Consider the following 18,929-nt stretch of genomic DNA (forward strand, 5'->3'; position numbering starts at 1 on the left):
GCACAGTTCCAGGATTCTTACAGGCCACAGGCAAACAGCTGCCTCCAGAGTATGAGTGACACACTGTAACAAACCTACTCCACATGTAATCTCCTTACTACTGGGTGACACACTGCAACAAACCTCCTCCTCATGTAATCTCCTTACTACTGGGATGACACACTGTAACAAACCTCCTCCTCATGTAATCTCCTTACTACTAGGGTGATACACTGTAACAAGCCTCCTCCTGATGTAATCTTCTTACAACTGGGATGATACACTGTAACAAACCTTCTTCTCATGTAATCTCCTTACTACTGGGGAGACACACTGTAACAAACCTTCTCCTCATGTAATCTCCTTAATACTGGGATGACACACTGTAACAAACCTCCTCCTCATGTAATCACCTTACTACTGGGATGACACACTGTAACAAAACTCCTCCACATGTAATCTCCTTACTACTGGAATGACACACTGTAACAAACCTCCCCCTCATGTAATCTCATTACTAATGTGGTGGCATACTGTAACAAACCTCCTCCTCATGTAATCTCCTTACTACTGGGGTGACACACTGTAACAAACCTACTCAACATGTAATGTCCTTACTACTGGGGTGACACACTGTAACAAACCTACTCCTCATGTAATCTCCTTGCTACTGGGGTGACACACTGTAACAAACCTCTTTCTCTTGTAATCTCCTAACTACTGCGAAGACACACTGTAACAAACCTCCCCCTCATGTCACCCCCTTACTACTGGGGTGACACAATGTAACAAACCTCCTCCTCATGTAATCTCCTTACTACTGTGTGACACACTGTAACAAACCTACTCCACATGTAATCTCCTTGCTACTAGAGTGACACACTGTAACAAACCTCCTCCTCATGTAATCTCCTTACTACTGGGGTGACACACTGTAACAAATCCACTCTTCATGTAATCTCCTTACTACCGGGGTGACACACTGTAACAAACCCCCTCTTCATGTAATCTCCTTACTACTGGGGTGACACACTGTAACAAACCCCCTCCTCATGTAATCTCCTTACTACTGGGGTGACACACTGTAACACATCTCCTCCTCATGTAATCTCCTTACTACTGGGGTGACACATTGTAACAAATCTCCTCCACATGTAATCTCCTCACTACTGTGGTGACACACTGTAACAAAATCCCCTTCCATGTAATTACCTTACTGGGGTGACATATCTCCTCCAGCTCAGCCCCGCCTCCTCCACAGCATCACACAGGTCCTTCAACCACGATCCTCCACAGCTAAGCTCCCCAACATGTGATGAGGACATCATCACAGGTCCTACATCTCCAGCATCTAGCAGTCTGGACTGGGGGAGGAGATGTAGGGAGGGTAAGAATAATTCAGAGGTCGGTCCTGCAGGACTAGTATAACAGGGATGGCGTTCCTCCTCTGGAAAAAGCAAAGGAACGCCGTTCCTGCGCGTTCCTGCAGGACTCGAGCTCTGGTCAGGAGTGACACTTGCTGTGATCTGTCCTTAACTGCAGGTACTACTACTCCCAACTACTACTCCCAACACTCTGCTCCATGTTGGGAGCTGTAGTACCTGCAGTTAAGGAAAGATCACAGCCGATGTTGCACCTGACACCCGCTGTGATCCTCCTGTATAATAAATAGATGCGGGCGGCTGCTCTCCTATGGTACCCTGCACGCTGTATATATACACCTATTCATCTTTCTCACAGAGAGCTGTGATTGGCTGGAACCATCTGGCCAATCAGCTCTCTGCGGGAAATATGAATATGTGTATATATACGGCAGTGCAGGGGACCATAGAAGAGCAGCCGGCCGCATCTATACATTAAACAGGAGGATCGCAAAGGAACCCGGGGTGATCTGTCAATTAGTACAGGTAACTACTACTCCCATCATGGAACAGTGTATTCCATGCTGGGAGTAGTAGTACCACCTAAAAAATAAACAACAAAAAAAGGGAAAAAAACACACACCCAACATTTCTATTATTGTCGACTATTTTTTTTAGTGCCCTGACCGCACACATAAATTGATCTCTGTTTAAAAATTTATAAAAAATTTTGTTATAAAAACTAGAATTTCGTTAAATACAATTTTTTCCTATTACTACTGTATCTTTTTAGTAATTTTTTTTAAGGGTACCCTACGAAATTTTATTAAAAAAGGTGTCTCCATCACTTTTTTTGTATCGCTAAAGTCCAAAAAAGAATAAAACTTGCCTGCAAAAACGCCAAAGTTCAAACCCACATGGCGTTTTTCCTGGCATTTTTTTACTCCCATAGACTGCTATGGGAGAAAAACGCCATGATTTCAGGGGAAAAAACACCACAGGCTCAACATGCTGCGATTCCCCCCCCCAAAAAAGTGGAATTCCAGCCTGAAGGTTGAGAGGGAAACATTGATTTACCTTTCAAGAACACTGTAAATCATCTTCAGCAGGCAGACTGGCTCAGCTAACAGTTACACAACCCAGGCTTTCTCAGGGGCAGGCCATTTCAGTCTTGCTACTGGTTTATCTCTCTCTCTCTCTCCTAGTCTTTTGTTCTTTTTCTCAGAATACCCTGTGCAAAGTCTGCTTTGGTAGTCTGTGGCACGGGGCGTGCCACAGACTACCAAAGCAGACTTTGAAATTGATTGCTCTCAGGTGGACCAGTGACAAGTCAGTTCAAGTCAGTGTCTCTAGTACATCTAATAAAGGTGCAGAAAATTTAAGTAAAGGTTACATGAGTTTACATTTCAGACTTGTAAATCTAAATATATCACTCTAGCCACAGAGCAGGATTTATATTTAGGACATATGTAGTGCAATATACACTGCTAAAAAAAAATAAAGGGGACACTTAACTCAATGTAACTCCAAGTCAATGACACTTCTGTGAAATCACACTGTCCACTCAGGAAGCAACACTGATTGACAATCAATTTCACATGCTGTTGTGCAAATGGAACAGACAACAGGTGGAAATTATAGGCAATTAGCAAGACACCCACAATAAAGGAGTGGTTCTGCAGGTGGTGACCACAGACCACTTCTTAGTTCCTACGCCTCCTGGCTGATGTTTTGTAAAAGAAGAAAGCAAAGGCGCTCCTTGTGGAGTAACGTAATTGGTAAGGGTAGAAAGATTAGGAGATTCAATACCGCTTACCAGATAAGGTTGTGCAGCAACATACACAACAATGGTAAGAGTGTGTAGTTAGATAGGGTCCATCTCCAGCCTTCCTGGATGTATGTTGAATATTGTAGAAAAAGGCTTCGTTTAAACCAGGATTCATGGCACTGATTAGGACATAGGACTCACAGATCAGGGATAACAGCCATCAGGTTTATTACCAATAATGTCTTTTTGGTAATAAACCTGATGGATGTTATCCCTGATCTGTGAGTTCTATGTCCTAATCAGCGCCACAAATCCTGGTTTAAACAAAGCCTTTTGCTACAATGGCTGATGTTTTGGTCACTTTGGAATGCTGGCGGTGCTTTCACTTTAGTGGTAGCATGATACGGAGTCTACAACCCACACAAGTGGCTCAGGTAGTACAGCTAATCCAGGATGGCACATCAATGCGAGCTGTGGCAAGAAGGTTTGCTGTGTCTGTCAGTGTAGTGTCCAGAGCATGGAGGCGCTACCAGGAAACAGGCCAGTACATCAGGAGACGTAGAGGAGGCTGTAGGAGGGCAACAACCCAGAGGCAGGACCGCTACCTCCGCCTTTGTGCAAGCAGAAGCACTGCCAGAGCCCTGCAAAATAACCTCCAGCAGGCCACAAATGTGCATGTGTCCACTCAAACGGTTCAAAACAGACTCCATGAGGGTGGTATGAGGGCCCGACGTCCACAGGTGGGGGTTGTGCTTACAGCCAAACACTGTGCAGAACGTTTGGCATTTGCCAGAGAACACCAAGATTGGCAAATACGCCATTGGCACCCTGTGCTTTTCACAGATTAAAGCAGGTTCACACTGAGCACATGTGACAGACATGACAGAGTCTGGAGACACCATGGAGAACATTCTGTTGCCTGCAACATCTTCTAGCATGACCGATTTGGCGGTGGGTCAGTAATGGTGTGGGATGGCATTTCTTTGGGGGCCGCACAGCCCTTCATGTGCTTGCCAGAGGTAGCCTGACTGACCTAGGTACCGAGATGAGATCCTCAGTGTCATACTTATTGTAGGCCCCAAAAATGAATCACTATGTTTAATAGAATAATAGCATGAAGTGTCTGCCATGTTGTATGTTCTAATTAGACCACAGTGTATTCTAAAGTTTTTCTCTACAAGTGCCACCCTGGGAGAAGAATACTTTTTGTCTCCTTAGATATTTATTGCTGTTTAGATAAAACAGATTAGAGGGCTAGTTAGCCAGTCTTGTGAATGTTATTCTGACTAACAATTAATCACCCATTTGATTAGACACAGAGAGAGAGATTCACACGTCTGTGTGAAAGAGACCAATAAATTTGGATGTCTAGGTAGGCCCCAATGTCTGAGGATCCACCATGTGAAGTGTCAGAAGCTAATCCCGACACTTATAATTTAGGGCTCCATACTTCAAGTGTGGAATGTGGGTTTAAGACCAGTTATTGACAGTTAACCCTTAATGGTAATCATGTTAATTGCCTATACAATAGCATCCCCTAGCTGATAGGTAGTTGTCATTACACGAACCAGAAATGCATTCTGGGTAATATAATGATGTCACCTTCATTACCATATGTACACGCCCAACCTAAATTCATTGGGGAATTCCAATTTAGGGAGGTGTGTCTAACAAATTAAAAAGTCTGGTAAACCAGATGTTAGAGATGGTAGAACACAGAAAGAAACAAAGGAAGAGAGACAAGGGAAAGAGAAAGGCAAATAACTCTCTCCCACACAAAGGAAAGAGGTCCAACAAGGTGGAAAAGCCATGTGAGATCCCAGCAAGCCGGGCTGATCACACGGTACCAGACCAATGGCTATCCATGATGATGAGATGGACCGTTTAGTTTTCCTAGGACCAGAAACGAGGTTCTTACATAGACTTGGTAAGAGACACAAAAATGGTATTCCATTTAATTAAGACCAATTTGGATAATGTGGATGGAATTATACCATTTAGATTGGCAAATAAATAAATAAATAAAATAAAATAATTAATTATCTCCATATTGAGATTATAGTTTTAGGATATTGTGAAACTTCATTCTACCTGCAGAAGTATCAAGACTCATAATCTTTCAATACTTGCTTAGACATATTTATAGAATTCCGACTGTTATAAGTATATTTTCCACACAGGAAACTTGTTTCAAGTTCTTCCTCCTAAAATATAGTCTAGCGAGATCATAAAACGCTGCTATTTGTCTTAATGTCTTACCAAGATCATGTATAGAAAATAGTCCAGAATAGGGCGGAAGTATATTAAATTTCTTCCATGTTTATATCCTTAGATGGATTTGCTCATTCTTGGAATCATGTGATTTGTAGTTGGTTAGAAGGGGGCGGGGAGTGTATTTAGCATTCCATATTGCTATGTCTATGATTAGATATTGCCCATCTTGATATCATGAGATTCCTCTGGACAGAGTTATATGTAACCTTTTTCTTATATGATATTCCTAACCTAGTAGCTTTTGTTTCATTGTAACAAGTTACATACTACTCCAATGTATTGTTCTACTGATACGTAGTCAATTAACAAGCTTGTAATGTTTACTAATATATCTAATTGATATTCATTTGCATATATCATTGTGTTTGTTACTTTTATGTTTATAACCTCATGACCAATAAATCTGCATACTTTTATAATACCTGTGTATTATTGTATATTGCAAAACTACATCCTTAAGCGTTAATGTCATCCCGTCATAAAAAGAACTTGTTGATATCTTAGGAAATAGTCGGACTCAGATGTGAATTGTTTTGATTAGCTTTGTCTACCATTCACCAGGTCATATTTTTGATAATTTTCAAAATTTTAAATTTTTCATAAATAATATTTTTAGGACCATAATTCATCATTGAGTTATTACCGCATGTTATCAAACCCTTTGTGAGATCATATGCTGGTGCCGTTGGCCCTGGGTTCCTCTTAATGCAAGACAATGCTAGACCTCATGTGGCAAGAGGAAGGCATTGATGCTATGGACTGGCCTTCCCGTTCCCCAGACCTGAATCCAATTGAGCACATCTGGGACATCATGTCTTGCTCCATCCACCAACACTACGTTGCAACACAGACTGTCCAGGAGTTGGCGCCACCTCATCAGGAGCATGCCCAGGCATTGTAGGGAGGTCATACGGGCACATGGAGGCCACTCACTCTACTGAGCCTCATTTTGACTTGTTTTAAGAACAATACATCAAAGTTGGATCAGCCTGTAGTATGGTTTTCCACTTTGATTTTGAGTGTGACTCCATATCCAGACCCCCATGGGTTGATAAATTTGATTTCCATTGATAATTTTTGTGTGATTTTGTTGACAGCTCATTTAACTATGTAAAGACGAAAGTATTTCATATGATTAGTTCATTTATTCAGATCTAGGATGTGTTCTCTTAGTGTTCCCTTTATGTTTTTGAGCAATGTATGTTAGCATAACAAGTCTACATCATATGTGCAACTAAGCAACCAGTCATTTCTACAGTCTAAGTATTGCTCCATTAGTAATGCTTGAAATCCATTTTACAGTTGTTTCAAAACTCTTAAAAAATATAAATTGAAGATAATGTAGCCTTAAAATAGGGCCAGGGCTGTTGTTACTGCAAAGTAAAGTTTGTCAACCCAGGGACCTTCACAACTGTCTCTTATATGTACTCTATCCTACATAACCCAAGATTATCTCAGGGAATAAAACATCATGGGGGACATGAGGAAAGTATACCATTTATCAAAACTTTTTTGTGTGTCTCTCTCTTTCCTTATGTCTCTCCGTGTTCAATCTGTTGAACTCTATAAAGATCTTTAAATTGTCCACCACATCCGACAAGGTCAGCAAGGTAGGGTTCATACATTTGGTCAACAGCAAGATGATGTAAATAAACACAGATTCCGCAACTGAAGGGTTGACAGACTGGAACAAAAGAGCCTGGGTCATCAAGGGGAACCAAACTGACTAATACCGGGTGATGTAGGCAAGCACTTTTTCCCAGAACTCCTAAGTCCCTGTGCAACTCCAGATTCCATGAAAGAAATCCATATACTGACTACTGCATTTTGAGCAAGATGTAATTCTGTCTGGAAAGTTAAGAGGGGTACTCCACCCCTAGATCAGGCATCTTATCCCCTATCCTTTGTATAAGGGATAAGATGTCTAAAAAACTACTTTTGACATGTCTATCAGAGATCAGCGTAGATCACTCCTGAGATCTGCTGCGATCATAAGCTATTAGCTGGGGAATCGGGCAGCATTGTGCTCCACTCCCCAGGCAAGCCAAGAGATTCATACATATCTCTGCATAGAAGTCTCAGAAGTGAGACCTGGTCTGAGTGATCAACATGTCAAAAGCCATCTTTAAAGGGGTATTCCGCCGCTAGACATCTTATCCCCTATCCAAAGGGGAACTCGCTCTGTGCTGTAATGATAGCGCGGTGCCGCAGCGGGGATCCCAGGGGTCCCCAGCAGCGGGACCGCGGCGATCTGACATCTTATCCCCTATCCTTTGGATAGGGGATAAGATGTCTAGGGGCGGAATACCCCTTTAATGATACTAATGCTTTAAATAGGCACTGTCAGATACAAAAACTTTTGATATGTTGTAAAGCATGCAAAATCAATAGGTTTTGCAATCAGTGGCATCTCCAGCATTCATATTTAGGGGGGGGCACATGGGGGGCCAGTGACAAAAGTGGGGGGGGCAATTTTAAAACGTGTGTGTATGTATATATATGTATATATATACATATATATATATATAATAAATAAATACATATATACATATATATATATATATATATATATATATATATATACACACACACATACACACACACTGTGCAGAACATGTTTAATTAAAAAATGTTAAAATTTTTTATTTAAAATCTTCATACATTCTTGTTGCGCAATGTTTTTTGTTTGCCGTTTTTTCTGTAGATTTTTGGGTAAAATGACTGATGTCACTACAAAGTAGAATTGGTGGCGCAAAAAATAAGCCATAATATGGATTTTTAGGTGCAAAATTGAAAGGGTTATGATTTTTAAAAGGTAAGGAGGAAAAAACAAAAGTGCAAAAACGGAAAAACGCTCGGTCCTTAAGGCGTTAAAACTTTTGGAAACTACCATCAACTTTGATAGTGGCATCTAAAGTGTTAATGTAAAACATCAGCCTGATTGGCCTGATCAGCCTGATTGTAGCTAATGATTTATACAACACAGTGGGAGCAGGCACTGTGCGTACACATACGCCTTGTGTCCTTAGGTCTCATTTACACGGATGGATCTCCAGCATATTTTACGCTGCGGATCCCCCGACAATGGACCCTACAGTGCTGCCTCCATCTGTGCCTGCTCATAACAGCAATCCTCCGCTACGAGCAGACACGCTTTCATGTGTATACTCGCACACATCGCGGCTGCTCTCGGCCTAGCTCAGAGAGAAGGAGGAGCGGTCATGATGTGTGCGAGTATACACATCAAAGTGTGTCTGCTCGTAGCGGAGGATTGCCGTTATGAGCAAGCACAGATGGAGGCAGCACTGTAGGGTCCATTGTCGGTGGATCCGCAGCGTAAAATACACTGTGGATCCACCCTTGAATGAGCCCTAAGGGTATGTTCAGATGTACAGGATCTGCTGTATATTTTCTGCAGCTGATTTTGCTACCTATTGAAGCTAATAGGTTGCAAAATCAGCTGCACAAAATATGCAGCAAAAATATGCAGCTGATCCTGTACATGTGAATGTACCCTTAAGGGGTTAATGATAAACTAGCAGTGTGTTCACATGTTGTCCTTCCAGAGGGGTCACTTTGCCTCCTCCAGTGTCCACAGATCTCCAACAGGTCACATTACCAGAACAATTTACGAAAAATCGCGGTAAAACCACGCAATTTTGCGGCAATTTTTCCCAAAAATTGTTCTGATAATGTGACCAGTGGACACTGAAGGAGGGAAAGTGACCCCACTGGACTGCTACTATACACATGACCCAGCCCCAGGATATACTGCTGATCAGGGGGGAGAAAGGGAGGACACGGGACGTCACTCACCTCACATGAAGCTGCTCTGTGTTCCGGAGGCCTGTCAGCTCTCGGCCCCAGCCCTATCCAGGGCTGGGGGCGGAGCCATCATCAGGTACCTTCATCCCTGCCCTGCCTGTCTCTGCTAATGATACACAGGCCAGGAGCAGCGCAGGGATATCCCCAGCAGCTGCAGCGGGCTCTTTACCCAGCCGGTCAGTCCCCCCCTGGCCCCGATACTAGTATCGCGACCAGGGGCAGATCCAGAGTCTAGTCTCGGGAGGGGCACTATTAGAGAATTTCGTTTTGGTGGACAGAAAATAAGGTGTTTCTTAAAGAACTTACAATATTATTAAATGTATCCTGTATAATAATCAAATATGCCAATTGCCACAGAATGGGAAAGCGCTAAAGAAGTTTTTACCATTTAAAACTACAGCTCCCAGTATGACCTAAGTAGTGGTGAGGAGGTGCTGGGAGCTGTTGTTTCACCCATCATTACTGCAAAACTTACAAGTGACTACAGCTCTGATGGGACAGTCAGGACAATACACAATGATATCAGTGACTATAGGTGACGTCTTCTCTATAGTCTTTCCTTATCTAATTCAGATGGTACATACCACCGGGTCCAGCTAAATGTTCTCGCTGCATAACTTGACGCCCAGACGGCTCTTCACTGTGTCAGCGGATTCTATATGAAAAAAGTATTATTATAAAACTGCCAAACACCATATCCTTTGAATATAATTCTGGCACACTGTACCCTCCGAATATACTACAACTCACTTTACCCTTTGAATTTAATACTGCCACACACTGTACCCACTGAATATAATACTGCCACACATTGTACCCACTGAATACTGCCACATATTGTACCCACTGAATATAATACTGCCACACACTGTACCCACTGAATATAATACTAACCACACACTGTACCCAATTAATATAATACTGCCACACATTGTACCCACTTAATATAATACTGCCACACACTGTACCCACTAAATATAATACTGCCACACACTGTACCCACTGAATATAATACTGCCCACACACTGTACCCAATGAATATAATGCTGCCACATTGTACCCACTGAATATAATACTAACACACACTGTACCCTCTGAATAATACTGCCACACATTGTACCCACTGAATAATACTGCCACACAATGTACCCACTAAATAATACTGCCACACATTGTACCCACTGAATATAATACTGGCCACACACTGTACCCAATGAATATAATACTGCCCACACACTGACCCAATGAATATAATGCTGCCAGACATTGTACCCACTGAATAATATTGCCACACATTGTACCCACTGAATATAATACTGCCACACATTGTACCCACTGAATAATACTGCCACACACTGTACCCTCTGAATATAATACTGCCACACACTGTACCCCTGAATATAATACTGCCACACACTCTACCCCTGAATATAATACTGCCACACACTGTACCCCTAAATATAATACTGCCACACACTTTACCTCTGAATATAATACTGCCACACACTGTACCCCTGAATAAAATACTGCCACACACTGTACCCTCTGAATATAATACTACCACACACTGTACGCTCTAAATATCCCTCTGAATACAATACTGTGATGTATTGTGGCTAATGAAAACCGTACTACCCCAGAAATTCCTTATACTCTGTGCCCCTCATATATAGTAATAATGCCCCATCCTGTGCCCCCACATATAACTATGACCTGTCCTGTTCCCCCTCATAATAATAATGCCCTCTGTCCTGTGCCCCTACCATATAATTCCCCCCTGTGCTGTGCCCCTCATTTATAATGCCCCTGCAATGTTCCCCTCACATATAATGCCCCCATCCTGCTCCCTTAGGGGGCATTTTAAGTAAGGGGCACATAACAGGGTGCATTATAAGTAAGGGGCACATAACAGGGCATTATAAGTCGAAGTACATTATATGTTAGCGGCTCAAGACAGGGGGGCATTATAAGTGAGGGGCCAAACACAGGGGGGCATTATAAGTGAGGGCCTGTAATGCCCCCCTGTCATGTGCCCCTCACTTGCAGTGGGATAGATAGAAAGATAGATATGAGATAGATAGATAGATAGATAGATATGAGAGATAGATAGATAGATATGAGATAGATAGATAGATATGAGATAGATAGATATGAGAGATAGATAGATATGAGATAGATAGATATGAGATAGATAGATAGATATGAGATAGATAGATAGATAGATAGATATGAGAGATAGATAGATATGAGATAGATAGATATGAGATAGATAGATAGATATGAGATAGATATGAGATAGCTAGATATGAGATAGATAGATAGATATGAGATAGATATGAGATAGCTAGATATGAGATAGATAGATATGAAATAGATAGATAGATAGGAGATAGATATGAGATAGATAGAAAGATAGATAGATAGATAGATAGATAGATAGGAGATAGATATGAGATAGATAGATAGATAGATAGATGATAGATAGATATGCGATAGATGGATATGAGAGATAGGAGAGAGTTTTGTTTTTGGTAATGCTAGGGGAGATGTGAGCAGACAGCATACTGAGGGAGGGGGCAGAGACCTGCACAGTGAGGCCACACCCCCGCCCTTTGAGAGGAATTCAGACTAGTGAGCTAAATTAAAAGTGTAATAAAAAAATAAAAAAGGTGCTAGACACATAAAAATTAGGTGTACATGGTCAGTATTAGGTACTGAGTGATATATTAACCCCTTAAGGATCAAGGACATACCGGTACGTCCTGAGTCCTTTCCCTTTCTATAACGCGGGGCTAATAGCACGCGGCAGTGATCGTGGTTTGAACGCTGCATCTAAAGTGAAAGTGAAACCACTAAGGGAGCTGTTCGGGATAGGGAATGTCCGAATTATAAAAATATATCGTTAATTAAACCACACGGTCAATGGCGTACACGCAAAAAAATTCCAAAGTCCAAAATAGTGCATTTTTGGTCACTTTTTATATAATGAAAAAATGAATAAAAAAGGGATCAACAAGTCCGATCAATACAAAAATAGTACCACTAAAAACTTCAGATCACTGCGCAAAAAATCAGCCCTCCTACCAACCCATATGTGGTAAAATAAAAATGTTATAGGGGTCAGAAGATGACAATTTTAAACGTATAAATTTTACTGCATGTAGTTATGATTTTTTTTTAGTAGGGTATCATTTTAATCGTATGGATCTACAGAATAAAGATAATGTGTCATTTTTACCAAAAAATTTACTACGTAGAAATAGAAGCCCCCAAAAGTTACAAAAGGGTGTTTTTTTCCCAATTTTGTCTCACAATCATTTTTTGTTCCGTTTCGCCGTAGATTTTTGGGTAAAATGACTGATGTCATTACAAAGTAGAATTGGTGGCGCAAAAAATAAGCCATCATATGGATTTTTAGGTGCAAAATTGAAAGAGTTATGATTTTTTAAAGGTAAGGAGGAAAAAACGAAAGTGCAAAAACGGAAAACCCCCTGGTCCTTAAGGCGTTAAACACATGTGTTTTTTGTTGGATTTGACGGGTACGATTTAAGCATAATGGAAGTCTTGCAGGCTCCTGATTTGCAGGGCAAATTCTTTAAATGGACTCTGTCATTAAAACCATTTTTTTGTATATCTATTACTATTGGCCTCTAGTGTTTCCCAGCGGACATTTTGCTGTGGTCCCCGGGCATTTGTAACATGTGTAACTTCCAGCCACACATCTCTGGCTGTCCGTCCCATTTTACAGTTACTTTCATGCAGGTGAGTTGCTGCGTTATTATTGGTCTTTAGGTATATAAATAGTGCCTGACCCCAGTTGCCCACCACTCCTTGATAAAGCTCCGCTCGGGCGAAACGCGTCGGAGGGGTGGTGGGTGACTGGGGAACTTACAAGGGGCCTCTTACCTATTACTTTATTCATCAGCAGGTCCACTTCATGTCCTCTAATGGCTGGTTCTGACCTTTAGTCTTAAACTTACCTTTTATCTTATCTGTATCAGGAGTTCAGCATTTTACATTGCTAACATTCTTACTATATCACTGTGTTTTGCACACTTGTGCTGCTATACCTTTCCTCCTTGGAGGTTGCTGCTAGACATTCTTGCACCTTATATGAATATACACGTATGTGTTTAGCTACCTACCTATATACTTTTGTTGCATGAATTTTCTACATTTTGGTCCCCTTGTGTAGTGGTTCCTTTTCTGGATAGGTTGTATGATACAGAAGGTAAAATAAATAAGATTTGTAATTTACTCCCTATAAAAAAAAATATGTCTTTATGTCACTTTCATGGCCTTATAAATCTGGCCACTAGGGGTCTCCCTTCTGGTTCAGACTGCATTCCACCTGCTCAAAAGCTGGACTGCTGGACTGGCAGGGGACCAAACTCAGGAAGTGCGGTCTGGTCACAGGCAGCGAATAGCACTCGCTCTTTGCCTGTGTATGAAACAAATAAGAGCGTGTGCTATTCACTGCCTATGGCCATACCGAACTTCCTGAGTTTGGACTCCTGCCAGTCCAGCAGTCCAGCTTTTGAGCAGACGGAATGCGGTCTGGACTAGAAGGGAGACCCCTAGTGGCTAGATATATAAGGCCATGAAAGTGACATAAAGACATATTTTTTTTTATAGGGAGTAAATAAGGCCATGAAAGTGACATTAAAATAAATTTTTTGACAGGGAGTAAATTACAAATCTTATTTATTTTACCTGCTGTATCATATGATTTTTTTTTTTAATGACAGTGCCCATTTAAAGATTTCCAGGAAGAGATCATAGAAGCTCCTGTAAAAAGTCGACAAGTACACCTTTCTTGGACGCGTCCCCACCACATCTTCAATGCAGGAGGGAGACTCCTCTGAGGAAGGGTCACAGTGTTGGGAGCTGTGGAATGACAGAAGCTGGGCTACCTGGAGAAAATGAGACAGTGGTAAAGAAAATTTAGATAACAGCTCCTGTGGGGTAGATTCCACATGGATCAAGTGACAAGCTACAGAAACCCCTCTGGTACACCAAGGGTCAAAGTGATATTTTTCCCTTTCATGGGGAAACTCTTCATGGCAATGGGAAAGTTCCTCCCAGTAACCTGACCAATGAAATGTCCCTTGACTGGGTCTTTTGTGGTGCCTCCTGTGCCCAAGTGGATGTGTCCTGTTAAATACTGGATTTGAGACCAGTTTAGAAAGGGTTCAAGAATACTGCTGTAATAAAGGACAGACTGCTGCTTCTACTGCCAAGTTTCTAATACCCTAATCATTTTCTCCCTGCACTGTAGATGTTTTCACAAGGTGCTCAGTGTAAGTCATGTGCGGTACAACTGTGTGCTATTGGTACTACAACAAATACTCACCATCCATTGCAAAACTTTTGCCAACCCCTTGTTTATGTGTGTTACCATTATGTTTGTATTGCTTTGAGTGTTGTTCTTTTATTCCTACTAAAAGGGAACCTGTCAGCAAACACAATACTATATTTCATAAATGCAGAATATATATGGAAACATGTTATAAGTTACTGTATAAGAAATAGAAAGCTATTAATATTAGTATTTGAATTTTACAACTTTTTTATATATTGTTACCTATTGTTTGAAATGAAAAGCTGCTTTTGAAAATCTGAAGTACGTGTTTCACTTTTACATGCTGCCAATATCTGTAGAGGATGACACGTACCAGTTGCAGAAAAATGTCAGTGAACCTTTTGGAATCCCCGGATTTCAGTATAGATTACTAATAAATTGTGGTTGTTTCCTGACAGTTAGGCTATGTTCACATGTCAGAAATTTCTGCATGGAAAAAAGAAATTTGCACAATTTAGCAGAGAAAAGAAAGTCCCATTGACTTCAAAGGGCTTTTGCATCCGAATTCCGCATAAATTTAGGACAGGACCTATTTTATGCGGAATGTGGATTTTCTGCAGCGGAAAGACTGATGCAGAAATTCTGCAGTGTGAATATGGGACTGTGGAATCCCATTGAAGCTTCATAAGCTATAAAATGCAGAATTTCTACGTGGATTTTCATGCGGAAATTCTGACAATTGAACATAGGTGGAAATTCCGTGCGGTCTTCTGCTTGGAATGTCCCCACGGAATTTCTGCTGCGTGGATTTAAAGGGGTACTACAGTGGAAAACATTTTTCTTTTGTAAATGAACTGGAGCCAGACAGTTAAACAGATTTGTAAATTACTTCTATTAAAACATCTTTTTCCTTTCAGTACTTTTTAGAAGCTGTATGCTGCAGAGAAAATTCTTTTGTTTTAATTTCTTTTTTGTCTAGTCCACAGTGCTCTCTGCTCTCTTCCCTTATCAGGAACTGTCCAGAGCAGGAGAAAATCCTCATAGCAAACCTATGCTTCTATGGACAGTTCCTGACACTGACAGAGGTGTCAGCAGAGAGCACTGTGGACAAGACAAAAAAGAAATCCAAAAAGCAAAGATTTCCTCTGTAGCATACAGCTGCTAATAAGTACTGGAATACAGATACAATTTTTTTTTTATAGAAGTAATTTACAAATCTGTAGTAAAAACTTTCTGGCACCAGTTCATTTAAAAAAAAGTTTTCCACTGGAGAGTACCCCTTTAAAGCCAATACACTTAAATGGGATTCCGCTGTCCCATTTATACAGCATAATTTCTGCTGCATAATTTCTGCTGCAGGAATTTCATTGAAGTGAGTTGGCTATAAATTCAAGCAGAATTTTCATGCAGAATTCAGTGCAGAATTTCTGACGTGTGAACTCTGCCTTTCTTTCTGCATGTATGCGGAAATTTCTGCAGAATTAATGCAAAAATGCTGCATGAATTCTCTGTGCATGGGAAAAAGGTGATTTATTTATTGCTTTGGTTACATTTTGCGTGGAATCCGCAGGAATTCTGCATGGAATTCGCATCAATTCCACATTTTGCAGAGAAAAAAAAAAAAAGCCCCATTGACTTCAATGGGTTTCCGCATAAATTTAGGGCAGGACCTTTCCTTATGCCATGTTCACATGTTGGAATATAGTGCCGAATTCCGCATTGGAAATCGGCACAGAGATTCAGCTGCAGCAGAGTCCTGTTGAATTCAACTGGATTCTGCTGCGCTGTGCACATGGCGGAATTTCTGTGCCAGATGTTTCCGCCACGAAATTCTGATTTCTGTGTCAGCACCGAATGCACAGCAGTCTACATTGAGGTGCATTCCTGTGCAGTCCTAGCGTGGGCATGTTCTGCTGACGCCCGCAGTTTGCAGAATGTCCACATGGACATTTTCTGTGCAGACATTCTGACGTGTAAACATAGCCTTATGCCGAATTTTTGCAGCAGGAAGAACAATGCGGAAATTCCGCAGTGTCATAAGGCTGTAAACACACGCAGAATTTCCATGCGGCAATTCTAACATGTGAACATAGCCTTAGGCCGATGCATTCCGTGCATAGTCCGCAGAAAGAATGAACACAGAATTTCCATGCTGGAAACATCTGGCTCGGAACTTCCGCCGTGTGCACAGTGCTGCAGAATCCCATTGAATTCAACAGGACTCTGCTGCAGTGGAACCTCCATGCTGAATTTCAATGCGGAATCAGGCATGGAAATTCTGACGTGTGAATATAGCCTTACAGACATAATTGTTTAACCCAGGTTTAATGTTTGTGTTCAGTCATTGTCCATTATTGAACAGAACAATAAGACATATTGGACAGGTGGGGCAAGTACATGGCAACAAACAGCACACAAACAGAAAAAAAAAGAAAATTGACAGTGCTAGTGGGTGTCCATACTTCAATAGGTAAAGGTTTATTAACATTGCAAATAGACTTACTTCACTGTGGAGGATTGTGGATGTAGGTGAAAGCAGGATTGCACTACTCCTTGCCCAACGTGACACCAATCTTTCTTTAGAGAAACAGATTTGTCAGTAACCAGACGATGTCTTTTCACTTTTTCTCCCTGCACTGTAGATGTTTTCACAAGGTGCTCAGCGACAGTCTTGAGCGATATAACTGTTTGTGTGCTATTGGTTAGTTGTGTTTGTAGACAATAGGACTAATCATTCAGTAATTCCAAAGGATTCACTTACTTTTTCTTGCTACTGTGCATTAATCTCTATTTACACATAGCTTGTCACCCAAAATGATAAAAGTGAAGCACCTGTGTCATGGAACTTTGATTTAAACACTGCATGTAGATTTACTAGCGTTCCACTAGAGGGCAGCAGAAAGCTGTAACTGTAAAAACACTGCATGTGTTGGCAGACTATTCTTTACATTACAAAGTAACAAGAAGGTAGGTCCTTTCTTGCTACGATACAAAAAAATAAAAAATAAAACATTTTACAATATATCACATTTTCTCTACATAAAATGTTCAGTATATTTGATATACTTATCTTCCGTCTCATCTCAATTATGGAACTTTTCAATGTCTGCTCAAAAAGACATTGTATTTTGAGACTCAAAAATGGCTCATTTTACAAGCAAAATAAGCCAAAACAAGCCAAAACTTTTAAAGGGGCACTCCGCCCCTAGACATCTTATCCCCTATCCAAAATCTGAATTTTTCAGGGACCAGTTCAGTTTTGAAGTGGATTTGAGGGGCCTTTATATTAGAAATACCCCATAAATGACAGGTCAGCAAAATAGAGGAATTTCAAACGCACTAATTTGGTTGAAAAGTTTGCAATTCTTTTTAGGCGCTACAATAATAGAAAAGTATGTAATCATGGGTATCATTTTAATTGTATTGACCCACAGAATAAAGAAAATGACCATTTTACCGTAAACTGTACAGCATTAAAAACAAAACCTTCCAAAATTTTCAAAATTGCGGTTTTCATATCAATTTCCCCACACAAATAGTATTTTTTTTGGTGGCGCCATACATTTTATGATGTTATTACAAAGGACAACTGTTTGCGTAAAAACAAGCCCTCATACTAGTATGTGGATGAAAATATAAGAGTTATGATTTTTAGAAGGCGAGGAGGAAAAAATGAAAATGTAAAATAGGTTATTTTTTGATAACACATTCCCTTTAAGGTCCCCCGCCCCCCGAAAAAAAAAAAAAAAAAAAATGAGCACTGCCTAAAAGTGGTTTTGTAAATATTTTGTTTCAAAAGTTTTGTGTTGTATCTTACACAAAAAATCCAGATTATTTGGTACTAAGTTGTTAAGTCACATTAAATAGCAGAATGCCCATAAATTACTGTGAGGGTCATTGGCAAATATATTATTATACAAGACTGTAAACCTGGGTGGATATGCAGCTACCTGTAGGTGATGTAGGGCTGTCTGCTCAAGCCTAGAAGATTAGAGTAGTTTAAGGGGAACCTGTCATCATTTTTATGCTGCCCGAACTATGAGTCATCAGACCGTTCCCTAGTGTCCTCTCCCTCTCCCACCATCCATTAGTAATCGGGCTTTTACAATTTGGGTATAGGAAAAGAACTATCACTCAAGACTGGCCGGTCAGGCAGAAACCATTCTAGACTGCCTCAATGACTCGTTGTTCAGGGAGAATGAAAGTGATAATGGTTCCCCTTTAAATTCTGGCGTGCTTCTAAATGATAACTTAGTGGGCATCTGAAAATCAGTTGCAGCTGGCAAACCCACTTAATAAATCAGTTTTCCTTTTACACTTTTTCTATTTTAATTTAGTCTTCTGGTATAGGCTTCAGTAGAAGGAAATATTTTGCTTATTTCAATGGGAATTCTGGATAAATATTGGGATATGTAATAAG

Source organism: Hyla sarda, chromosome 5, assembly GCF_029499605.1.
Source record: "Hyla sarda isolate aHylSar1 chromosome 5, aHylSar1.hap1, whole genome shotgun sequence".
In the NCBI taxonomy this organism is placed as follows: Eukaryota; Metazoa; Chordata; class Amphibia; order Anura; family Hylidae; genus Hyla; species Hyla sarda.